This window comes from Cavia porcellus, unplaced genomic scaffold, assembly GCF_034190915.1.
Source record: "Cavia porcellus strain 051 isolate PalLab524CR breed Dunkin Hartley unplaced genomic scaffold, mCavPor4.1 scaffold_20, whole genome shotgun sequence".
In the NCBI taxonomy this organism is placed as follows: domain Eukaryota; kingdom Metazoa; phylum Chordata; class Mammalia; order Rodentia; family Caviidae; genus Cavia; species Cavia porcellus.
The window spans coordinates 47,864,483-47,892,138 of NW_026947503.1; the positions used below are offsets into that span (position 1 = coordinate 47,864,483).

Consider the following 27,656-nt stretch of genomic DNA (forward strand, 5'->3'; position numbering starts at 1 on the left):
CCCCCACAGTTGACTTCTACAGTAGTTGCTGAAACACAAAGAATTAAAATTTCTTGCCTTGGATTAAATAGACAACAACCATTAAGCTTCTCTACACCCTGCTTTTCTTTACAGTATTTTCTCACAAATATGCCCATTTTCTCTTAAAATAATTAAACCAGCAAGTCCTTAACACCTGCTCTCACCAGGCACTATTTAGATATTTGGAATAAATCAATAAACAAAATAGGAGAAAAAATTAAAACTTTATCTTGTTTCCTAACTATTTTAGTGAATATATTATATTGAGGACAATAGAGATATAAAAGAGATAAATTTGTAATATATAGTATTTTAGTAAAAAATACTATAGGTAAGGGAGTACTATGGCTAAGGAAGAAATTAAATTATGGATATGTAAATGGATTAAGCCAATTGATATAGAAATTATTTAAGTTCATGACTATGAAAAGCAATATTAAAAACTGAAAAAGTAGAAAGCACATATTAAAATGATAGTCTCTCCTAAATTACTATAGCATGGATTTTTAATCTTGATTTACTTTGCTTAAAATAATTTATTCAATGAAGATTGTTCAGTGATTATGAGTAATCTTGTTTAATATAAAAAATTCTGATGAGATGATGTTTGTCAAATTCTAGAAAAAAACCTGAAAGAATTAAAGGCCTCATATTATAGTATTTCATGCATGCACATATTTATAGCTAACATATAATACCTAAACATTGGAAGCAGCTAGTATGTCCGTAAACAGATGAGTGGACAAGGAAAACGTGGTATTTGCACACAGTGAAATACTATGATATGAAAAAGAAGGATAAACTGGAGTCATTTAAAAAAATGAATGTACCTGAGATCATACTACTGTTGAGTAAACTGAGACTAGCTTACATACTGTGTAGTTTGTCATGTATAAGAAACTCAAAGGGTAAAATCCAAAGTAGGAGATAGGTAATAGGAAGTAGGGAAATAGAACTTTCTCAAATGGTTAGGGGATCAAGAGATAAAGGGAGAGGGTAAGGAGTGAGAGGGATAGGGTTAAAACAAAAGGAATTAGAAGTGTCATGAATATTTACCAACCTCACACAATGAATTTAAATTCATTGTGGATTGGAAACTTCATAATTGTTTTTTTTAAATTAGAGCTCTTTGCATATTCAAGTTGAGACTCATTCTTAATATACTTCAGTAAATGTTTATGTCAATTATCCCATACAAAGTGCTTTTTGGGGGGTTTGAATACCGGGGTAATAAAATGCAGATTCATTGTGAAGCTATTCAGAGACTAGGAGACGGGATAGTCTATTACCTGTCGATGCATAAAAAGAGACACCTCAAGGTACAGGTGCTTAAAACAGTGTGTTGTCTGTTGTGCTTCTGTGGTTGGCAGAACATAACTGTGGGTGCTGGTGCTTCTCTGCTGCCTGGCATTGCAGTTCTCCAAGGGTATCCCGGGCCAGGACAGCCAAATGTGGCTCATTTGATGGCTGTTACCTTATGGGAGGAAGGCTAGAAGGCACATGTCAGTGTGTTTTTGCTCACTGGGGTTACTTAGCCTGTTTCTCTCATGTATGAGGGCATCCTCCTCACAGTCTCTGCATGTAACTTTCCAGCATATAGTAAGATCTAAGAATCTACAGAGGGCAAAAAGACAAAACCCACAAATCATCTTAAGGGTTCATTCTAGGACTTACACAAGGTCAATTCTCTGTTGCCTACTTGTTAGAGGAAGTACTAGACCAGACTCAGGAAAGGTATCTCACAAGGGAAAATTGTGGGATGCTAAGATCATTTGGAGCCATATGTTTGCAAGAGAATGATCCCAGGAAATTACTAGTGCAATGTACAGGGAACTGAGTAAACCCTGATCAAGGGTATCTATGACACTAGAGGCTTTCAGGTGAAGCTTCCACAGACTGCAATGCTGAGAGGCCTGAAAGGAATAATCAGAATTAGCCAGTGAATGAAGAACAGAGGGATGTGCCAGGCATGGAAAGGAGAGAGGGAGGGGGAGACGGGGAGAGAGAGAGAGAGAGAGAGAGAGAGAGAGAGAGAGAGAGAGAGAGAGAGGAGGAAGAAAGAAACAGAAGAAATAGGACTTTGTATCAGAAGAGAGTGTGGTATGTACAGAGAACTTATAATTATTTAATATGTGAATAAATTGTTTTCTTTGGTAAGGGCTAAAAAGGAGGAGTAGAGAAAAAGGCAAAAAATAAAGCAATGACATTTTAATGAAATAAAGTCAATATTCTTAGAGAGATATTATAAGGATTAGGTTATATAAAGTACCTGATATACACACATATTTTTGTGTGCATATTTATACATATTTGGTATATAAAAATGTATATCATAAGTATAGCAGGGAATTTCTAATGCTTTTTATTTCTATGATTGATGAAGGGATAGAAATTCAACCAAAATTACATTAGAAACTAGTAAAAGGTGAGATTTACATCTGACAAATATATCTTTGTGCAAATCTCAGAGAGTGGAACAGAAAGTTGGACGCTTAAGTAACATTAATTAGGTCCAGATAAAACTTACGAAATGCAGAGACTATGAAGATAGAGCTTATACAGAGCAGAAAGGAAACACACATTATTTCAGTGTCTTTCAAAACCTAACGTATAGTTCATTTATTTAATGATATTACTTTAATATACATATTCATACTGTGATAGAAGTTGTGATACACAGAAATGATATAAAAATTTTATACTCACAAAGCTCATATTCGAGTTTTGAAGATTATAGTATTGATGATAATCACGTGACAAGTGATTGCTACGTTTAGTCAGCAAAGCTAAGAGGGTTAATTTACCCATATCATCTTGGAGCATTTTCTGTAAAGATTACTTGAGATTTAAAAGCAAGATGGAGGGAGAGGATTTTAGAGTGATAAAGACTTTCAGAACAAAGGAAAATGCAGGGCCACATGTAAAGAGAAATAAACAGTGACAGGCCAATGGCAGAGACACCACAACTATGAATTTGGGAATGTGAGTGGGCCTGCTACAGGTGAGGTGCTCGGTAAAACCTAGTGGTATCATTCTGGTTAGAACTTAGCATACAAGGAGCAGGTGAGAGAGATGATGGTTATGAGTAAATTAACGGAAAATGTTTCAAAAGCTAAGAAATCAATAGGTATGAGCACCATTAACAGTTTCTGAAACTGTTCTCTGTGTTGTTTAAATCCTTGGAGCTCAGAATAATCACATAATTTTAATGATTAAAGAGAAATGGACAATGCTGTTAATAACTTGCACTGTATGATAATTAATATTGATTTATGAGTAGCCTTTTCTATCTCCATAGCAATAAGCAATTAGCGATGAGATATAGAAGACATACTTCTTACCCTCAAGAATCTTTCAAGTGCAATTTCCTCTGTAAAATACCCTTGACCATATAATGCACTTCATCATATATTAATTTATATTAAACAAATTATCTAGTGTATAATATAGCCAACAATTTTAGCGACTGTCCCTTGTTACTGTTATTAATAAAGACAGCTTGAAGATCTTTTTTTCTTAGTTCCATTATTTATTTTTAATTGTATTTAATTGAGGATAAAACTGAATAAAACCAATCAAAGCAAACCAGTGTAAGTGATACAGGACTTCAAAACATTACAAAATCAACAATAGTTACCATAATGCCTTTTGCTGTCTTTAAAATAGCTGCAGATACCTTTGGACATAGAAAAAAATCAAACAGAACAGAACAGAATAGAAACAATAAAATAAAACAATGAATGCAAGAAAGGACTTCAAAACAAGCCTACAGTAAATCCAAAATAGCTACCATAGTATGTCTTGCAAATCTTTATATGTGGAGCCAGATCAGGTGCCAACAATGAGTAATTTATCCACACACTTGAAATTGTGCTCTGGTCTCTTCTGGGAAACAGATTTGATTGATCAGATCAGGGCAGTAATATGTATGCAAGACAAAATGTTTTCTTCTCCTTCATCTAGTATTAAAACTTGGAATCCAGGTGTAAACAGAAATAGCATAATCTTTCAATACAATGGAATTTCTATTTCTAGTTTACCAGTTATCTAAACTGATTTCCATACTGGTTGTACTAATTACATTCCCACCACCAGTGTAGAAGGGCTCTTCTTCACAATCTTGCCAGCATTTGTTGTTTTTTGGCGTTACAACACTGAGATGCTATTTTACACCAGAAACAATGACTCTTGCCAAGTTTTGGGCATTCTGAATGCCAGCGGCCTCCTCGTTACTCAGTGTTGTGCCATGTACTCAGGAAGAAACCATTTGTACTGGGGTTCCTCTGTCCTGAGACAGACAAAGGAGTAGACCATGACTCTCACTCTAATCTACCTAGGAGCAGCCTGAGGAATCGCTTTGTGTTCTGCCTTGTCAAAGAACACATAGGGTGTGTGGTATAGTTTGGAAACCACTGAAAATCAGAGGCAAGTTTCCCGACACAATAGAGCAATCAGAAGTGTAGAGCGCCATAAATACTGCAGTTCCACAGGTACACTGTAGGGAGCAGGGGAGGTCACGGGCTCCTGAGAAGACATTAAGCTTTTTTGAAAAATTAAACAAAAACTGAGAGAATATACATATCTCCATATAAAATGTTGTAAGAGTCCAAAAATGTGTAGTTGGTTGATGAAGGTCACTTCTTATGTGAAGCAAGTTGATAGAGCCTGAGAAAGGTGGATTTTTTTTCCCCAAAAGCTCAGATTTCTACAACAGCAATAAAATCACAAAACACAAAAAGAAACAGGGAAAGATGTCTCAGGCAAAGGATCAAAAAAAAAAAAAAATCTTAACACAACCATAAAGAAATGCAGATTCTTGAACTTTCAGATAAAAATTCAAAACAATAGCATGAAATATGTTAAATGAGATCAAAGATAATACAGATAACAACAAAAACAAATCAAAAACAATGCATGAACAAAAAGAGATTATAATGAAAAGTTAGAAACTATAAGAAGGATCCAAACAGAAATTCTGGATCGAAAAAAAACACCATAACTTAAAAGTACAGTTGATTCTACAGATAAACAAAAAAGAATGACAAAAATGAGGGTGGAGAGAAAGAGTAAAAGCACCAATTCCCCACAATCATGGGGATTATATAATCATTATGTACTGCAAACATGTAAAAACATGTCATTTGAAATTATTGAGTGAAAAATTAAAAAAGAACAAAAAATTGCTAGGAAGTTCAAGGAAGTTATGGAACCACCATCAAGCAGCCTATGTACATATTACTAGAATTTTAGAAGAAAAAGTGATAAAACGTCATATGGAATTTATTTGAAGAAATAGTGGTCAAAATAAAATTTTTGCAAGGAAATAAGCATGCAGGTTCAAGAAATTCAGTGAACTGTAACTACCACAATCCAAAGATATCCACACCAAGAGACATTATAATCAAACTATTGAAATTCAAACACAAAATCTTGAGAGCAGATTATCCTATAGATGATAATTTCTACAACATTATCAAAGGTTTTCTCAGCAGAGACCTTGACAGCCAAAGTCAGTAGGATTATATATTCAAAATATTGAAAGATAAAAAGCTATTAATCAAGAGCACTCCACAGAAACTTTCCTTCAAGTCAAAGGAAGAATTAAGATATTATCTGAAAAGTGAGGGCTTAGAGATTTTGTTTTACTAGCTCTGCTTTAAAAGAAAACCCAAAGGGAGTCCTTCAAATTGAAATTGAAAGACAGGAGACAGCAATATGGAACCCTATGAAAACAAAATTCTTTTGTAAAAGTAAATACATAGGCAAATGTACTTATTGTAATTTCGGTTACAAATATAAATTTAAATCTTGTATGAAGTTAAAAGACAAAAGCAGAAAAATACAAATCTATGGTCATCTATCTACAGCATAAATATATATCTGTTAGGACCAAGGTTACATAAATTTGGGGATGTAAGAAGTATAATTTTTATATGTGACTGAAACTGTTAACTGCTGGAAATAGAATATTATAAGTTTAAGATGTTTCATATAATTACAACTGTAACTGTAAAGAAATTACCTATAATATTAAGAAAATATAAATGGAATTAAGGTATGGAATTATGAAAATATCAGTAAAATGAAATAAAAGCATAGAGTCTGAAGGACAAACAATAGTTACAAGACATGCAAAGAATAGTTAACGAGTTGGCAATAGTCCTTTCCTGTAATTGGATTACTTTAAATATTAATAATTAAACTCCCCACTTAAAAGGTAAAACTGGCTGAACAAAGAAAGCTACAGTGACAAAAAAAAAAGAAAGAAAATCAACATGGTATTAAAAAATAGACTTGTGGATCAATGGAACATGACAAAGGATGTAAAACAACTTTAGACACACTCAGCTAATTTGTCTTTGACAAAGGGGTCAAATACTTTGGCTGGAAGAATGATACCCATGCAATAATGCAAAATCAAAATAGGTCAAAGGTCTAAATATTAAATCAGAAATAATTTACTGGATGATAATATGGGTAAAACTCTAGAAGACACAGGTATAGGCAAACACTGTCTGAACAGAATCCCACTGAACAAGAAAAAATACCAAGAGTCAATGGATGGGTTCACATCAGTTAAAAAACAAAAACTCTGTACAGCAAAAGAAACCACCAACAATATAAAGAGACAATTTATGAAATCGGAAAAAGTTGCCAGCTACTTATCAGATACAGAATTAATACCTAAAATATATTAAAAACTTAAAAATGGGGCCTCAAATTTTGACATTCATTTAAAGATGGTGATCTGAAATGAGTACATCCTTGTTAGATGAAGTACAAATGGCCAATAAACAGATGAAAAAATATTCATCACTGGTCATTCAAGAAATGCAAATGAAAACAACACTGAGATTCCCTCTGACTCCAGTAGAATGGCTACAATCAAGAAATCAAATAAAAACGAACACTGGAGAGTATGTAAGGGGAGAGGAACCCTTCATGGATGGTGGAAGTGTAAACTGACATAGCTTTGATGGAAATAAGTGTAGAGATTCTTCACAAAATGAAAAAGTAGAAATTTCATTTGAGCAGCTATTCCCTCTCCTGGTATCTCCCCCAAAATGTTAAAAACATCGTATTGCAGTGATACATGCAAATCTATGTTTATAGCCGCATAACTCATAAGAGCTAACTCTTGAAAACAACCCAGATGTTCATGAACAGATGAATGGATAAAGAAAATGTGGTATACAATGGAGTAGTATTTTTGCTATAAAGAAGAGTAAACGAGTTGTTTATAGGAAAATGAATGCACCTTGAGGACATTATGTTAAGTAAAATAAATCACACTCACAAGGTTAAAATAGCACATGATCACTCTTACCTGAAAACCCTACTATATAAATAAAATGCAAACAGAGAATGGAAATAGGGACATGCATCTTTGGATTGTGGGAGGGAACTGAAAGATAGGGGGCAGGAGCAAGAGGGAGATTAATGAAAAGAGGAGGGAGATTGTAAAGTTGTGTGTACATGTATCCAGTTTCTACAAAGAATATGATCATCACGTAGTATGCATATGAATGGGTCGAAGAGGTGAAGGGGGCAGGAAGGGTGTTAGGAAAAAACCGAGGAATTTCAGGTACACATACCCACTCCCCATGATGAATAGACAACAAACATGTACCAATAAAAGTTTTTTTTTTTTAAAGTTATAATTGGTTGGCCTGGGGATTTAGCTCAGCGGCATAAGCACCTGCCTTGCAAGTGCATGGTCGTGAGTTCGATCCCTGGTACTGATAAAAAAAAAAAGTTCTAATTGGTTGAATAAATTATGAAACAAGCTCAAGCTGTGTACTGTCTACAAGACACTCATGTTATGTGTAAGGACACAATCTTGCTGATTGTCAAAAGATGGAAATAGATGTTTCATGCAATGGAAAATGAAGGAGAAAGGGGTAACTATACTAACATCAGAGAAAATAGGTGTTAAGACACTGTCACAAAACACAAAGAGCACTGTATAATAAAAAGGTCAATTTTCCAAGAAGATAAAGCAGTTCCAAATATTTATGCACTCTATATTAGCAATCTCAAATATTTGAAACAAATATTGACAGAAATGAAGGAAGAAACAGACAGCCAGAGAATAATATTAGAATACTTCACTATCTAACTTCCTGTAGTGAATAGCACACTCCAACAGGAGATCAGTGGGAACTGGAAGACGTGAACAACACTGGAGACCAGTTGGATGTAACAAGCCTATGTGAAATGCTCTAGCATTCTCCTTGACTGTGCATGGAACATTCTTTAGACTTTATGTTAGGTTGCAAAACATACAAAATACTCAGCATTTGAAAACAGTTATCTGAGCCATCAAAGAATTGTTTTATGCTACCAAAAATCAAGTAAATTTTCACAATCTAAAATTACACATTGATCCTACTCATTAATATAATTAAAACACAAGCCCATATCCATGTTGGATCACACGCCATTGTCAGTCACAGCCGTGTGTGGTAAACAAATATGTTAGTTCAGCAAAATCCAGTATGAAGTATTCAGAAACAATCAATTGCCTAAATGGATTTTACAATAGGGTATTATATACCCTTTTATTATTTGTAAGTTGTGTGTTTTTTTCGGGGAAATTAATAATATTGTACCTCACATTTTGAGAACAGCTATAAAACACTTATTAACAAATCACTGATATTATCATTTTTCCTGTTTGCTACATGTTCCTAAATTTTTTCATGCATTTAATATTTCAGCTCAGATATTATCTATTATTCTATATTTTATTGTATTAATCCTATCTAACTAGTCTTTCTGTAAAATCTCTCTACTAAATCCCTACTTTTAATAATGTAATATTTTATACTCTTGACTGTCCACTTGATTCCTTTTTATAGATTCTAGTTTGAAATCACTCTTCTTTTCATCTATTCACACAAACATGGTAATTACAGTTTTACAGTTTGTTTGTAATAACTCTTAACATGAGCTATCTGCATGGGTTATCTTTGTATTGCCCTTTTTTTTATAATTGATTTTATAATTGATCCCATTTCTTGGTATGCTTTACAATTTTTAAAATTAAATTCTGAAATTGAGTATAAAAAAATAGTAGAAACTCCTAGGAAGATATGTGGCTCAGAGAGTTTCCCTTGTAGGCAATCGAGTGAATCAAATCAAGTCCTGAACTGATTTGCTACTGGGTGTTCTTACAGTGGGCTTCATCTCCATCCCTTCTTCATCTCCTCATAGGGTCTAGCCTAGTGGAGGCTCCAAATGAAAGCCTGGGCTACTTACAAAAGCCCGTCCTCAGTGAAGGTCCTTAGTTTGTCAGTTTAACTCAGAATCGAGTGTGCTATAAAGTGAATATTTTTTCGGCACTTTTCTATGTATCTCTTTTGCCTTTTTTCTCTAAAATGTGCAAAGTCCTCAAAAGCAAAATCAAGGTGTGGTGGTTTCACTTTTCTAATGTTAACTTCCTTTCACAGTCTTGACTGCTTGCATACTGGTCTGCTTTTCAATCTGAAATCGTGTCTAGTGTTATGGGATTCATGAAGGTTTTATTCTTTACTTACTAGCAAAGTATATTCAAATTCTTACTTTCCTAGATTTTATAGGAAAGGGAGATCTTCACGGAGCGAAAAAGCTACATTTAGTTCCTGTTTGTCTGATTTCCTTCTTTTGGAGATCTGGGGCTCTCACTCCTATATGCCTCTTAGAAAACTAACGTTCTCAGATTTCAAGCGCAAATTTTTAAAAGCTAGATTTCCTGATAATTTTCAGTAAGATCACTGTCCATTAGAGGTAGTCCAATATGACTCTATTTCCATGCTCATTAACTGATTCCATACATATACCTTCCTGTAAGCAAAGACTTCTCTTAAATGTTTTTCATAATATCTTGCAAATAATTTTATCACAATAATAAGCACTCTGAATGGCAAAGGCTTGTGAAATGCTAGACTAGTAACTTCTATAAGATAAAAACTGCCTTTTTTTTTTTTTTTTTTACTTTTTATCGGTACCAGGGATCGAACTCACGACTGCCTACTTGCAGGACAGGTACTTAATGCCACTGAGCTAAATCTCCAGCCCCAAAACTGTCTTTCTTTTCTTAGCATGCTCAATACCTGCACATTATTGTTGCTAAATAAATGCGTGGTTAATAATGCCAAGGTATGGAAATAAACTTGTAGCTTTCTGGACCAAACAGTGTGTCATTTATCTGAGAGATTCTAAAGATTATTTTCTTCTGCTTATATTTTTAAAATCTTTCTTATTTATCCAGTTTTTAAACAAACTTTTAATTTAAATGTTTAACCCATCTAAAATTTGTTTAATTGCACAATTTAAAATAGTTATATCTCTTAAGTTTTTTTTTTTTTAAGGAAAACAAAAGTGTCAAAATAAGGATAATTTGCTTTTATGGATCAATCATGTATTATTTTATCTCACTTGCTAGAACAATATGCTTTATTTTATGGAAAAAAGATTTAAAAATTTCATAACAAAATAATAGGAGAATAACAATAGCTAACATGTTGTTATCTTTAAAGTAGTTGTTTAGGATACAAGATACGGGCATACAATTTTTTCCAATTGATGTTAGTACACATCTTCCTATTAATGAGATACTAGTAGTATAACCGACTTGCAATTTTTCCCTTTTTCTTACTATCTTTCTCCCTTTCACCCACCCTTGTCCCTTTTCCCTTTTGAATAGTTTCTTCCCATTTCAAAATATCCATCATATATTTTAGACCTCATGTGCTTTTTCAATTTCTCACACAATACAATGTTTACACATGTGAGTCTGATTTATTTCATTTACGAGTACAGTCTCAAGTTGCATCTGTTTACTTATGAAAGCCTCAAGTTTATCCTTCTTTATGGCAGAGTAACACATCTTTTTAACCCATTCCTTGGTTAATGGACATTTGTACTATTTCTAAATTTAGCTATTACAAATTCTGCTGTTAAAATCATGGGTGCACACATGTTGCTATGGTACGTTTTTAGTTATTCTAAAAGATTCCCAGAGGTGAAATAGTTGGGAAATTCGAGGGTTTTGAGTAGTCACCATGTCGATTTCCCCAGTGGTCATACCAGTCTACACTTCTACCAACAGTGAAGAAGTGTTCCTTTTCCTCACAGCCCCTCCAGCATTTGTTATTGGTTGATTTCTTTTTCTTTCTTTCTTTTTTTTTTTTTTTTTTTTTTTTTTTTTTTCATTTTTATCGCTACTAGGGATTGAACTCACGACTGCCTGCTTGTAAGGCAGGTGCTTATGCTGCTGAGCTAAATCTCCAGCCCCCGTTACTGGTTGATTTCTTGATGGTAGTCATTCTTTCTGGAGTGAGATGGAATTTCAGCACTGTTTTAATTTGTATTTCTCAAATGGTCAGTGATGTTGAACAGTTTTTCTTGTATTTATTTTTCATTTGTATTTTTCCATCTGAAAAGCGTGTATTCATCTCAGATATCCATTTTTGGATTGGGTCTAAAGGATCTATGTATTAAAAAATTACAGTATTCTTTAAAAAGAGATTGAAGAAGATATCAGAAAATGGAAAGATATTCCTTGCTCATGGATAGGAAAAACCAACATAATGGAAATGGCCATACTCTTAAAATTGTTATACAGATTTAATGCAATTCCAATCAAAATACCATGAGCATACTTCATAGAACCAGAGAAAACATCCCTAAAATTCATTTGGAATCAGAAGAAACCTAGAACAGCAAAGGATATTATAGGCATCAAAGGCAAGGCAGGAGGCATCACTTGAAATTGTACTGCAAAGCTACTGCAATAAAATCAGTATGGCACTGGAGAAAAAAACAGACCTAAGGAACAGTGGAACAGATTGGAAGATGCAGATACAATTGCAAACACACACAGCCATTGTCTTTGACACATGGGCCAAACATGTTAAGTGGAAGAAAGATAGCCTCTTCAATAAATGGTGCTGGAAAAACTGGTTCTCTACAGTCTGAGATAAAAGTAGGCCCATGTCTATCACCATATACTAAACTAGTGCCAAAATAGATCAGCATTCTAAATATTAAAACAGAAACAATGAATCTACTGGAAAAGAAAGTAGATAGAAAACGTGAAGACATAGTTATAGGTAGAGAGTTCATGAACGAAACCCAGGCTGCATGGGAAATACTTCAAAGTATCAACAACTGGGATCTCATCTTATTAAAACATTTTTGCACATTAAAGAAATCACCACTGGAGTGAAAAGACATCCCACAAATTTTAGCCAATTTTCCTTCCAACAAAGGACTTCTATTTAGAAATATAAAGAATTGAACAACATTTTGAACATGAATTTTGAATGAAAGCATTTTAACGTTGTAAACATATCGTGATCAGACATAGATTTTTGTCTTCTGACATATTTTATCATTCTTAGATATTACTGATTCATTTTGTTTTATTGAATACTAACATCATAGAAGTGGTAGGAAAATAATATTTAATATACAAAGAATAAAGATTTGACTATATATTTTTAAATTTCATAGTTCGGAATTGACCACTCCCTTTATAAAGGCTCTGAGATTCTTCATAGCCACTATGTTTCCTGGTCTTTCATTGTCGCTGTGTTATTGGCCTCTGATCTCAAGCCTTTGAATTGGAGCCCCTCTCATAATGTGTACTAACACAAGTGCTAATTTAGTTTTCTGAGTGATAACTCATTCTCAAAATTAAAAGAGATTTGTTTGCTGTCCATATTCAAAGATGATCTTATTTATTGTAGTCTTGGCTATGGTTTAACCAATTGTTTATATTTTTGTACTCCTTAAAATCTTTAAGAATCCCATGAGGTAGATACTACTATGTTCCTCATTTTAATGATGCACACAAAGATGACAAATGCATTATTTTCACTAAGATCTGTGTTCAGTGAAGTCTAATGACTACGCCCCCAGATTTTCCATAAGATGATATCTAGAAAGAAGTGTTTTTGACTCACTTTTTGTTCTTATTGCCACTGGTTGTAGTATTTCATTACTTTTTCCTCAGAACTGCCTTGGGAATCATCTTTATATTAAGGAGCTTTGTGTTACTACATTAAAATGCCTGGGGCAACTAAATTGGAAAAGATTTATTGAGTTTCCGTTGCGAGATGTTCAAAGGCTTGGCACCTTCATCTGCTTATTTCTGGGGAGGGCTGTGGGTGGTGGATCACCATGGCAGGAACATTCACAGGAGCAAAAGCATCACATCACAAGTGGGGCAGAGGGAAATAAAAAGGCGAGGTACTCAATTCTTTGAGGGAACCCCTCCCTTCTCCCAAGGACCTCCTATAAGGCCCACCTCCTCACAGTTCTGACACCTCAGGAGCAAGTCCTTACTTAACACCTTGGCTGTGGGACTGTTTGACATTCAAACTATAGAATCCTTAAAATTTATTTTGATAAAATATTGTTTCTCCCATGCTCTCTGCCTGGCCTCCTCCAAGAAAAACATAATATTGCAATTTATTGTACATACTGATTATCATATTGAGAAATAGGAGCTTTTATAAATAATACATGGGAGAAAAGTATACAACTCTCAAACTTCTAAGGGCTCTGTTACATATTATTATATTGGGCGTAAATCACTTTCAAAATTTAAATACAAATTATGGCCCACACAGCATGATCTATGTAAACTTTCTTCATAAGTAAAATCGTCTTCTTTGGGGGATGGAGGATGCTGGAAAATACACAATATGCTTGATCTCTAGGTAGGCAGTGGTGAAAGAATAGCAGATGGTAAACATTACCTATTAGAGCAGGAATTATTTCAACATATTTTTTAGCAAGAAATTCTTTAGAAATAAGTAATTCTAGTTGGTCGATTTTGAAAGTAAGCCATATGTTGTTTACATGTTTTGGCATTCATCCAGTTTCCCTGAAGATAGAGTGAATTTTTTTAAAAGCCCTTTACTAATTAGATAATAATGAACATAATGAAAACAGGTGTTATAACTTTTTAAATTACGAGAATGCATCTTCAGATAAGCTCTCAAAAGAGGATCCTGAAGGAAGAATGGTCTGCCATGTTTTGTGAAGTGGATACATTTGCATTCTAAGCATTTATTCCAACACATACATTAAACAAAATTTTAACTGTTGTTTCTTACTGTGATAGAAAAAGCACAAATCAAAATGAGTTTTAAAACGTCCTCCTTCATTTTATATGTATGCGAGTGCATACATTATGTGCAATATTGAAACCTAGTTACTATTTTAAAGCTTTTGAAACTCATTACGGTGATAAGAAGTAACTAAAGAAAGAACAAAGATTTCACCAGAAAGCCAATAAAACACTGAATCCACTGTTTAGCCTGTAGGTCCCTTCACACGTGAATGACAACAATACCCATAAAGTCCAGTTCTCCTTGTGCACTGGGAGTCTAGGAGTAGATGATGCAGATTATATTGCTTCTGCCACAAAGGTGCATATATAGCCATGGGGGAAGGATGATATGTACTAGTAATAGCAGCCTCTGCCATAAAGGATTAGGAAATGAGAATCATAATGAGGAAATAAAAAAGACAAGGCGATTGGCTGGGTGATGAACCCAGCCTCTGAAGCTGAGCAGGGGAAGTGTTCCTGCCCCAGGTCTTTCTTCCCCATGACAGGGAGGGGCGTGTTTGAATTGTAGGGATGTCTGTGAAGAAAATGAGGGTTCACAATAGTATAGTAGAAAAAGTAGTAAAATGCATTATCAACTATTAAAATATATAAAGATATATTTATTATCTCCCCCAAATGAATCTGCTGTGTTTGAAAATAATGTATAAAATCTGCCTTCAAATAATATGGACTAATACTAGATCTCTTCTCCTGTGGCATAGGCACTTAAATTCCACTTATGATTATTTTTCTAAATGATTAGTGCTTACCGTGCTTATTCTCTAATAAATGTATGCAAAATGTGGCTGCAGGGATTTGCTTTTGTTAGCATATCCCCTCCCCCACCCTGAAACCTCAAGGCTCCACACATTGATGTTGGAGAACGAAAATGGTTGTGTGAGTGTGTGTGTGCGCGCGCGTGTGTGTATTTCACCTTCAAATTGATGCAATGGTGATAATACACGCACACACACAAAAAAACCACCTTCCTTGATGACGCCTTTCTTAAGCATCTTATTATTATTTTAGAAAGACTAAAAGTAAGCAAGGTGGTTTAAAATTAAGTGGGGGTAGTATTTGTTTCAAAACAGATTTACAGAGAATTTACAATCAGAAATTTGATATAACTGAGAAGAGCAATTTTATTAAATAATTCTGTGATCTTCCGGCAAGGTTCTTAACCAGTGATCTCCCTCTAGCAAAATGCATAGGTAATCAACAACCCACACTGACAGTAAACTTGTTGGGGGATTAAATCCTAAAGGAAGGAGCCCATAGCCCTGGAGGAAGACTGAGTGCATGCTTCGGAGTCTTTGAAGGATCATCTCAGTAGTCCCACTGCTAGAATGTGCTCTGTTGTCATAGCAACACCATCTCCTGCTTCATACAGGAAAGATTAGCTCTTACTGTGCAGAGGAGAGAATTTAGGGGAAGTCAGACTAATCCCTGGGTGCACTTCGAGGAAAAGGTTGGACCTCGCCTGAGGGATGCTGGATCGGCAATGATAGAACTGGCCTGCCACAGACACTGGTATTTAAGTTGAAGAGCAGAATTCACCGTAAGTGTGAGCTCCTCCAGAGTAGAATACTGATGAATGAGGTGTGTGTAAGTCTTGTTAAAGACTGTCCCATGCAGCAGGAGAATGACAGGGGACTCTGACAGAATGTTAGTGTTTTCCCAGTTTAGCAAATATTTAAAAGATTTATCAGGTCAGTAACTTGAAGAAAAATTTTAGATACTTTTAAAATGTTCATGTAAAATCCTAAGAGCGTGGCAAAATTAGATGAAAAGAATGTATTTTATGCTTTAGGTGCTTAATTTTTTTTATCCCAAGTTTTGTGCATTTAAACTTAAAATTCTATAGAGAAAAAATTGTAGAAGAAATTTGTATTCTAAGTAAATTATATTTCTTCAACAACAAAGTAGTGAAATTTCATTTCAGGATTACAAGTGCTCTTTTACAATTGTGTGTACATCTTTTTAAAATTTTTCCTAGAAGCTTTCAAGTGGTGTAGTTCTTTTAAGGTAATTATAGTACAATGATAAGATATTCTTTGGGGAATAGTAAATTATGTAGCTGTTGTATTTGGTACTGGTACTTCAACTTGTCAGCATACAGTATGTGAATGTGTTAATCCTTCAGGATTTCTGTTGCTTGCCTCAAATCTTTGTGGGTTTGTTCAAGATTTTTCTCCTTGGTTTACATTATACAGTTCCTTCCATAATTATCATGGAATATATTTTTTAGCTGAAAAGCTAGAAACTTCTATGTGAATTTGAAGTGTTTGTTATTAATATGTACTGTAGAGATATATAGTCTTTCAAGTACTTAATTACTTAAAATGATAGTTAATTCACAAGCAGAAACAAAAACACTTTTTCAAGAATAAATTGATTTTACATACTGTATTACGAGAATGGAAACTGTGGTTATGGTTTCCAGTGTGTGTCACTTAGAATCTATTTTTTAAAATTCAGAATATTCATGGAAAAGTTGTTCCATATTGAATTTGTTGTATTTTTTCATTGTTTATTGACCATATATTTATAAGACATGTTTGAAAATGGGTTTTATTTCCCCTGTGCACAATCCTTGGTTACTGATATTTTACACACAACATGACTCTCTATGCTAAATATAGCCATTATCATAAAAATATTTAATTGCTATTTGAAGTGTGTTTAATTTCTCAGAATGGAAGAGACTTGGGTGTTGTCACACAAAAAAGAGCATGATCACATGTGTACTTCATTTCTTGGAAACTTAGGGCTATAGTAAGTCGTAGGTCTTAGACTAGTAAAGCAGTATTAAAATATTGCATAAAATTATTCTCTTCCCAAGTCAGGAAGTACACATGAAACCAGAGGGACATACTTGGCTTAATGACATTCAGGATGTCACTATGCAGACCCTGGAACTCTTAAGAAAAAGGAAACAAAGCAGGAGGTCAGGGAGCCTCTCACAGTAAATGATTGTAAGTTGCTCAAATAACATTTTTTCAAAGATTCCTAGAAGGAGCTTAGGTTAGGGTTTTAAAAAATTATAAATAAAAGTGGTCAAATTTGATGATTTTTACACTCGTCTGTAAACAATCTATAATAGCTTATCTTTCTTCATTGAGTTTAAGCAAAACTGGGAGACACCAATGACTTTATAGCGGGAATATGTGGAATTTAGAGGTTACCATATGATGTTAGGCTTATATTTGATAAATCAAAACTAAGATATAAGAAGGAAGGCTAAGAAAACGCAGTACATAAAGTACATAGATAACTGAGATATAGTTTTAAACATGCATGTTAGAATTTTGGCTCATTCACTACCTTAAGTCAAATTGCTCAAGAGGCATTCCTACCCAGTTATACAAACAAGCACAGACATAACAGCTAAGTTCTATGTTCTTTAGAATTTTCCATTTTCTTTCTTCTGTGCTGTATCTCTGGAATATGTACTGATGATCGGCCTGGAACCCATTGCAGTCATCTGAAGACTAGTGGATATTTGGCATCTCTCTGAGACAGGTTTGGTTTAAACTTCTGACTCTCTTGATAAGGGCTGGGTCATCCTCCTAAGGCCTAATTATTTTAAAAGACAATAATTCTGGTATCTTTGAAAGAGGAAGTTATTTCACCCATGAATTTGTCTCAAAGTTTTCGAGAGTCACTTGGAAACTCTAAGAGTCATTTTAAGAATAAAAATTTTCACAACACTAAGGTCTTCCAAAAACTATTTGTTTCATAGGTGATCTATAAATGATTTGAATTTTTGCATGGGAATCTGTAGCAATGGCCTAAGAAATTCACAGCACGAACATCCTCTTGGGAATGCTCAACAAAGAAATATGTGGAAGGCGTTATTACATCATTTGTACAATGATCAGTTATCAGCTAGACTGAGGATAACACCTAAAACAGTAGAGTTGAAAGGTGATGTGTCTGGTAAGAGGAAGTTGAAGATATAAAAGATTAACACAAAAGTTGACGCTGGGATACAAAAATATTTTGTATTCGCTTTTAACATTCTAATTCAAGTTAAATTTGACCACATTTGATTTGACTCTATAGCACATCAGTAGGGTAGAAAGGCCATTTTAGAAAAGTGTTAAATTGCAACAATTTCTCTGTCTTAAATTCATGCTGATCTACTTTTTTTAATATTCTTTAACACTGATTGTATGTTTCAAGACATGATAGCTGCTTTATTTATTTGTTTTCTTAGAGTTGCCTGCAAGCAGATATGTGGCATGTTAGGGTAAGACAACTGGAGAAGTTGTTGAAATTCAATTTCAACAAGACTAGTGTCTGTCTGGGATTAATATTTTAATTATATATATATATATATATATATATATATATATATATTTAATAGCAACTGGGGGCCCATGGGCATCTTTGAACCAGGAATGAGAGAAAGAATAGTGTTCTGTCCAGGTGGATGTTACACATGTGGTGTAAAGTGAATATACAGTATGAGCAAGAGTTGACTGGGATTGAAAGCCTACATTAGCATGGAATTACTAGGATTAAAGGTGAAGAACAGATGAAAAAACCACTCACAAGGACTTAATGTATGAATTTCACACATGAATTTACTCATTCAAAGGTTATTTAGGCTCACTCAATGAATGGGTAGACAACATAGGTGATAATATTTACAAGGCAACTGGTTGAAGATGAGGCTTCCATAAAAGCACTCAGTTTGATGGTCATGGTCAACAGACAGAAATTCACAGTATCCAGAGGTAGGCAGTGAAATGATATAAGCACAGACGATACACATGGCTAAGGATTGGATATTACTACAGAAAGAATGGTCGAGTCAAGTGCATTAAGTGCAATCACTAGACAGAAGGAAAGTCAAAGAAAGATGGGTATGTTAGGCAGCAATGAATTTAGGGACCTGAATTTTGATTTTTAAGACCTATAAAAGCTAATACACATTTCATTATAATAGGCAACTTGTAATTTGGTTTAGGGTCACACTACATGTTGCACAAAATTTTAAAATACGTTTAGTATTTGTTGGATTATTTCCTGTCTTTCATTTCCCCTAAAGAGGAAACTATTAAGATATTTGAGTATCATATAACAATTCAGTGAAAACTTAATGTATATTTTTGTTTTGAGCTATGTAATATTATTATATGTATAAAACACATATCTTTACTATATGGTGACACTTCTAAAATTTAAAATTTTTAAGTGGAGAAGTATAGTGCTTTGCTCTTGATGTTAATGTATGACAAAAATAAATTCAACACAAAGGAGAAGAAGTATATATTCAGTTGAATGGTGGGACCCTTTTGAAGAGTTGCCCAATTAGGGACAAAAGAATTTTCTTTCTATTTTTTCTTTATAATTAGTGTAATTTTCTGTCATTGTAGCTCTGAAATGATGATAATGTTAATAATTACGCTCACTGCAGAAACAACCTCAATGATTAACAGTTGTTGGTGGTCTAAAGTTTTTAACTATTAGTGAAATTAAACTATATAGCCCTGCCAACAAATGGTCCATATGAAAGAAGGACAGAAATCACAGTTTATCAGAGTTTGTATATGGTTGGTGCTAGGGTGACTACAAAGCCTGGACAGAATTTCATATACATTTGCACAGTGAAGTAGAAAGAAAAACCACACAATTATAAACTCTCAGCTCCTTAATAATTAATGGACGCACCAGGTCTTTTCTCCCATTTGTCTAGTTAGATGCAAGGAGGTGACTGTTTGCAGATTGGAAATATCCGTTCCTGGATTAGAATATCAAAACATTGGGACCTCTGTGTAGACTCTGTGTGTTTTAAAGAAGGCATGCTAAACAAGGGATGCTAAGATGTCAGTCATTCCTTCCTCAAAGAAAAGGACCTTTGAGGCTTACATGACAACCCTTTTATATACATTATCTCTTTAAATTATCACACAACTGGAAGGCACGTATAATTACGTTATGTCCCAGCTTTATTAGTGTAGAAACATGTTTAGAAAGACCAAAGAATATAACTCATAAAAAAATTATTCTAGCTCACTCTGTGTCTCTTGTTGCCATTTCTTAAATGATGCCCTCTAGTCAATTTTGGATACCACGTGGAGAGATACGGATGAGGATAATTTTTGTTTTAGTCCTTGCCTTGTGTATATTTTTGCCTGTATGCCTGTGTTATAAATCACCAAGCCATTAGTCAGTCTTGTGTATCATAGAAACCTATCCTAAATGATAATGACAAATATCTTTAATAGGAAGAGTTTTGTTCTGAGATTCAGAAGATTATTCGACTATATCCATGTATCCATCAGTCATACATCCATTCACCACCTATCCATCAATAGAATCATCTACTTTTTAGCCATTCAGTGAACATGTCATCTGTCCCAATCCTGGGTCTGCTAATCCCTAGGCACACGATTAAGAATACAGTGAAAATCAGAGTCTATTTGTCCCCTCAAAAATGATACTATTTTCCTTGTTATGGACACAACTAGATGCTCTGTGCAAGCATTTACACATTTAATCTTAAAAAGTGTCCTATAATTTAACAACTACAGGCACCCTGTTCTCTCATAAGGAAGGCGAGGCACAGAGATATTAGGGCCAAGCTACACGACTTGTAAGGGACAGGACTGGGTTGGGAATGCGTGTTTTAGTGATTGCACAGCCCATGCTCTTGGTTATGGTGCTATTTCTTCTACCTCAAAAGTGTGCAATGTGCTCCAATGAAGTTTAATGCAACATATAGAGCTGACAGAACAGACCATGTGGAAGCAGACAGGTGGGTGGTGTCATAATCTGGGAAGCCTTCAGCACGCAAAATGTTTCTTGTTCATAATACAGAGAATAGCTACTTCCTGGAATTGTTATGGAAAGTAAAAGAGATAACTAAGACAAAGAAACCTACACTGCACCGGTTACTTAACAAATGACATCAGTCATTACCATCACTCATCTGCCAGTGTTAGTATCAGCTAATGCTTAAGATTTCCTTTCCTGATTAGTATGTCTTTGATTGGTATTATTTGATTGGTATATTCCTTAGACTGTGAATATACATATCTTTTCTTCACCTCATCTGAAAGTTTGGAAGATGATTGAAGCACAACAGACAACTTTTCCAACATTTGGTCTTCATGAGTCCTGAGATTTATAACTATTGGGATGGGAGATGACGGACATATTCCCCTAGATTTTAGAAAATACCATCATGTTCCTGGCCTGATTTTTCTCTCTACTTGCAGAGGAAAAGCACATTGGTAGGGGAGACAGCTCAGAATTTTTATTTATGAACATCAACTCCCAAGCTAGTAAACATGGTTCTCTCTCTGATTCTTAGTTTTTATTAAATGGACTGGAAAAAAGGGTAGGGACATTATAGCCAGGAAAAGAAAGGGCAGCATTTGTGATTGAATCTTAAAAGTAGTCAGTGGAAGAAAATTGGAGTCAAAAAGTACTAAATGATCCTGAAAACCTGTATTAAAGCGTTCCAGTTTTTTTTTTTCCTGCATACCATGCCTATACACAATTCTACATTGCTTAATGATACTGTACTGTACCTTTAAATCTCATACATAACTTCATGGAACAGAAATAGTCTTTTAAAGACTATTTTTATCTATAATGGAATCACTATATTTCATAGCTTTTAATAAAAATAACTATATTATAAGTAGTTCTCTACATAATAGATATTAAGAACAATAATCCCCATTATGGTATGGCTAATGCAAAGATTGTGGAACAAACTCAAGGTCGATTTTAAAATGAGAATGAGAAATTCACTTTGATTGACATAGTGTGTACCTTCCGTCCTTGTCTAATAATAGTTATTCCAATTAGTAAAATATGTTTTTAAAAAGAAGAAGAAAAAGAAAAAAATCTACTTTTCATGCTTTTCTAATGATTTGAAAAAAAGTTTTGAAATTTAGAAAACCCCAGAAGCTCTGGCTTTATTGGAGAATGCTTCACACATGTATTCACTCCAGATACTGCTTTAAGCGTGTAGGAAATGTATAATGATAACCAAGAGTTTTTTTTTTTTTTAATTTTAGCTAATAAGGTCCCCAGGGATGCCTGGCAGTTCTCCGTTAAGAGGCAGGATGTGTACTTCTCTTAGCACTGGTCAGACAGAGATATTAAAGAGTCTTTGCCCTCAGCTCTTTCCTGTAGCTGCCATTCTTCAGTGTTCAGGGGAGACAGAAGTCCCCAAAATGTGAAGCTTTATCATTGTTCATTTATGTTACAAATTCTCACAGATTGCTTCTGAATTCTTCTAATGCTTTTTCAAGCTTAAAATTTTAATGTTATTTTTGCTCTTCTTCTTGACTTCAGTATTTAGGGATCTTTTCCTAGAGGACGCATCTTCTCCTAAAGTTTATATCTTATTTTTTAGCATCTCAAGAGAAATAACAGTGATGGGAATAACATGGTATTATTGATAACTCTGTTATAACGTTTGAGCTTGGAGAAATTAGCAGTTAGAAGCAAATTGCTATTTTTGGACCTATAAGATAATACTAGATCTATAATCTGGCAAACTTTTTTATGTATTTTACATCCTAGTGTATACTTGGTTATTGGATAAGATTTTCTGGAGTGATCCTTGGCAATTAATCATGTTATCTGTACCATCTCTAACCTTTTATACATAAAATGATAAATCTTTTACTTAGCATAAGAGGAGAAAATGCAAGAAGACTGTTAAAATATAAAATTCACTATTGACCAAATGTATACAAACAATTTAGTGTGGGATTAGCTTGAATTCTAGGTTACATTGCTTACTATGGTATATCTTAAATGATTTTTTTTTGTTCTTGATGATAAAGTTACCTATTCAAGGGGATTTTACTGATTTATCATGCAGTCATTCTTTTGCATAGAGAAATGAGAGGCAAAAAAGACTTTGGCAGTCCACATAGGTTTATATTTGAATCTCAGCCCTAAATATCTATGATACTTTGCCCGTATAGTAAAGAGCTAAAAATCAGCCTTGGATGTTGTTTTATTTTAAGATATAATTGATAAAGTTATAAAATGTATTAATAAAATTTTGTTTTGAAAATATAATCATGAAAGAAAATTCCCAAAGTATCCAAAATGTGTAAAGAAAAATGAAGTTTTCCATATTTCACTTTCATTGTTTGGTACTCTTTGAGTTTAATACTTTGCTAGCAGTTTGACATACACATTTCCATAGAAGATAGATGATTCATAGATAGACCAAAATATATCTTTTCCAATGAATAATAATTATGGTTTCAAAGATACAAGGTTTTCATTTTTATCATGACTTTGAATCGGTCTTTGGAAAGAATATTTTGCCACAGATTTGCTAAAATGGTCATTGTATTTATATCAGCTGTCACTACAAAAGACTTAATTTCCACACCAAATAAAAGTGAAATAGAATTGACAACACAATTGTCTTTTTGCAATCATTCTTTGATTTTGGCAATCATGCAATCCTTCCATAACATGAATGAGAAGAAAATGCACATCTCACATTATACATACAGAAATGGACTAAGCCAAATTACAGACTAGCTCTCAAATACTGGTCTGCAAGTGTCTGCAGACTGAAATGTGTAAATGCGAGACTCATTGGAGTCTGTTAGCCAAAAGTGAAAACAAAAGTGCTTTCAACTCGATAATTAATCCTGCATATCCAATTTGATTGCAGACAAGAGCCACCGGCCCTGCAGAAAAAAGCAGTGGCCTTGTTATCAAGAGAATGGGTTCCATTCCATTCTGCTACTCAGCACAGGACCCTCAGTAAACAACTGCTCTTTATCCTCAATGTAATTTAAAAACAGAGGTCATCCTAGCTACCTTATTATCTTCCTGTAAATGTGTGCCAGTAGGAATGGGAGAAATTATCCAAAATAAAATTACAGGAAAAAATCACAAAGCAACTGTACTTTTCATGTTCTGATGTCTATACTTTTTAGATCTTTATAGATTTTTAATAAGCATCTGCCAGAACAGCCTATTCAAGAAATTAGTGGACTACTGCAAGTCTGCGAAGCTCCATGGCAAAAAAAAAGTATGAGAGTTGGAACAAAGCAATGAAATGTTGGCAAAACCATAATAATTCACTGGGCTGGATCTTCTTTCTATTTTAAAAGGGAAACCAAACAAAGTTTGAGAATTGGAAATCAATTCATAAATATTTTATGAATATTTAACCTGTGCATGTGCTGTTTTGAATGCAATTTCAGTGCACATATACTTTAAATGAGAGGAGACATTAAGACAAATCAGGTAGAAATTGAAGTTCAAAGCCTTTTAAAATTATGGTGAAGAGTATCACACATAAATCAGCATAATTTCTTTTTCTAAAAGCCGAAAATATAGCCGTTAGAATTTTATTTAAACTGTTGCTTTGTTATACCTTTAAAACAGTACTCCTTACAAAAAGGGGGAAAACCATTTATTTTCTGAGGCATGGGGCCTCTCAATCATAGTGCTTTTGCACTACTACTTAGTAAAAATAGTTGTAAGTAATATTCAGTTGAATTGTATATGTGGGAAAAATTGTGATTTTTACAATTTAGTTCATTCTGTATTGTTTTGTTGCTAAAATTACTATTGCAAATTCACCAGTATAATCTGTAGCTTGTAAGAAAAAGGTATATTTTATAGAGAAAGTATTTAAATGAAATAAAAAATTAAAATATCATTTAATGGCAGAAAAATATTGCTCAATCTATGTCTATAAAGTTTCTAAGCATTTTTTGTTCAGAAAAATTGAGACAGGGCTTGTGTGCCTAGACATAGTTTCTTTCCACAGCTGATACTTGCAGTGTCATTGGAAGATGTAGCAGAGCACATGAACTAGCATTAGAAAGTGATATGATGGAGAAGAAAGACCAAGCAAGAGAGTCAGACATTCGTGGGTGCTAATGGTGGGCGATGGGGCGAAATCTCAGACTGTGCCGCTGTGACATCTGACAACCTGGACCAGCTTTGATACTTACATGTGATCATTAAGTACTCACTATGTAATTTTAATTATTTTTAATGACAAAAATTAGACATAAACCAAACAGTAAAGTTGGACAGAACAGCAGTAATTTTTTTTTCAGGAATAATATGTCTTGATAATAGAAGACATGAATTAATGATCCAAGAACAGTATATGAAGGCCAGCCAGGCTGTGAATTAACATTAACCACACTGAGTTGTATATCAAGTTATTGTACAACTTACAGTTCAGATCAGGATACATTTTTGAGAATAAAAAGGTTCTCAATTCATTTTTGTGTAGAGAATATAGTTGTACATCAGAACTGTATAAAGGAACTCGGGGTACAGTCCCTCTACAGTACCTTTTCTCTTTCTGTCTGCCTCCCTTACAGGCTTCTATTCGTGAGTTAGGCTTTACCCAGGGATCCCTGTGATCCTGCAACCTAGTGCTACTTTATGAGTTTTATTTTAGCTTTAACTATTAGTTCTGTTAACACTATCATGTAAATGAGTTTTCTGCAGCTTCTGATTCAGAAGCTCTGGGGTAAGGTCTGTGATTTTACATTTCTAAACAGGTTCACAGGTAATTTTGATATGATAATGGCTTACATTTTAAGGAAGGAAGTGTTAGTTTATATTCTGAGAGATGGAATCTTTTGACTTAATTTATCTTTCTGGTTTAACCTCATTGACTGTGGGTTTAGTGTATCATTTAATATTCCTTTGGTCATTGGCAATATTGGCCCAAACAGACCATGTACCATTATGTTTTGGGATGGTTACTTCTAGAAGGAAGTAGAGAGTAGACACATACTCTAAAATAAGATTTGTTGTCCTTTAATTTTGTGGCATGGATAATCACAGCTTAGAAAGGGGCCATCAGCAGTGAACATTTTGAGTCACGCCATTCAAAGCACGGTAAATATTTCTGTGTTGACTTAAATCAGTAAACCAAGGTTTTCAAAATAAAATCACAACACACTTTATCCAAACAAAGTCTATAGATGACTAGACTCATGTAATATTTGTTCAACAGCATGAACAATTTTAGATAGCGCTTGACTAATTAGAAATTTTTAGATGGCCAGGCTCATGTCATATTGATGTAACAGCTTGAAACATGAAGTGAGAGTGATATTTTTGATAGCTCTTGACTAATTAGAATCAATCACATAATAATGTTTTACTTAAATTATTTTTCAACCAGTCAACCAAGAAAGATTTTTAAATTTTTAAATTTGGATTTGAGAACTCCGTGATTCCCAATGATAGAAACAGTATAAATGAAAACAGGCACATATACTACTACTAAAAAAAAGGATACATCACTATCTGGGAATTCTGTCAATTTTTAGTTGTGTTTTCAGTTTTTCCTCAAATTCATTCTGATGCTATGTTTGGTTCCCCTTTTACCATGATAAAATATCAAGAATAATGTTTTCTTCCACTGTATATTTTTAAATTGTGTTTCCACTTGATTTGCTGTGTATATTGCTTTATGCAAAGAAGTATTAAAGATCTGCACATTCCATCAACATTCAGGAAAATATAACAAGTATACAAAAATCTAGTGTATAATATATATAAAAAAAATTCTTTTCTCTTTTTTGAGGCAGGGTCTCGCTATACATTACAGGCTGGCCTTGAGCTCACTTTGTAGCCCAGGCTGGTCTCAAACTTGCAACGATCCTCCTATCTCAGCCTCTAGAGTGCAGGGATTACAGTAATGTGCCACCACACCTGGCTTACAAAAAGTTTTTAACTATGAAAATTGTAAGTTTGGAAAATGGAATCAGAGTGATTTCCAAACACCAGTTTCAATCTGCAGACATTTTCTGAGTATTCAGTACACACCAAACAAAAGGCCAGCTCTGAAGCACATGCCCCCCAGTGATGAGAACAATAATAATGAAAGGAGCAGAAGAAGGGTACCTACTCTGTCTTTTCATGTTTATGAGGCTGTGGATTTGGTTACCAGAGGAGTTATTACACTTCGAGGCCCTTTCTCCTTCTTCAGTACCTGCTATAAAAACACCCAACAATTACCACTTTATTTCCAACAACTTTGATGATATTTTTTCCTGATTCCATGATTTGGGATTCTAATATACTTCACCAAATAGATCTTTACTTTAGAGTTTGTTCCAAGCCACTTTCATTACCCTTTCTTCTCCCCCACACTGAGTTTACATTTTGTTTTCTATTTCCATACTCAAATGATTTCAAAGCCTGACTTCTTTGAGACTCACTATAGCACAATGCAGAATACAACATGTGGTCTTCAGGGTCAGCTTTTGAGCACTAATCCTACAGCCTTTCATGACTCGGGAGCACTTTCAGACACAAATATCTTCACAGAGAATTAAAAAGCACCAAATTACACCTATCTATTTTACTTTAAAGAATTTCTAAAAAGTACAAGTTAGATCAGTTATGAAAATCACTTTTTAAACAGAATACCAATCATGTTTCTATTCTTTCTCAACAATAGGATTTTAATTTTTCATATCCTCAAAATACTGTTAAGGCTGATTTTCTTTTATGTCACATAATTGCAGATTAATTTCTTATATTT

At 34.1% G+C, this 27,656-nt stretch overlaps 1 protein-coding gene across 6 annotated transcripts in view; it reads left to right on the forward strand.

Moving 5' to 3' along the window:
• Window positions 1–27,656, forward strand: part of Nol4 (nucleolar protein 4) — a 300,071-nt gene that overhangs the window by 136,537 nt on the left and 135,878 nt on the right. The window contains exon 1 of one of the 6 annotated variants that reach the window (XM_023566820.2): window positions 15,536–15,683. The exons of the other annotated variants lie outside the window; for them this stretch is intronic. The gene's annotated coding sequence lies outside the window, so the exon portion shown is untranslated. Of the gene's footprint in view, window positions 1–15,535; window positions 15,684–27,656 lie in introns of those variants that run through there. 6 annotated transcript variants of the gene reach the window in all.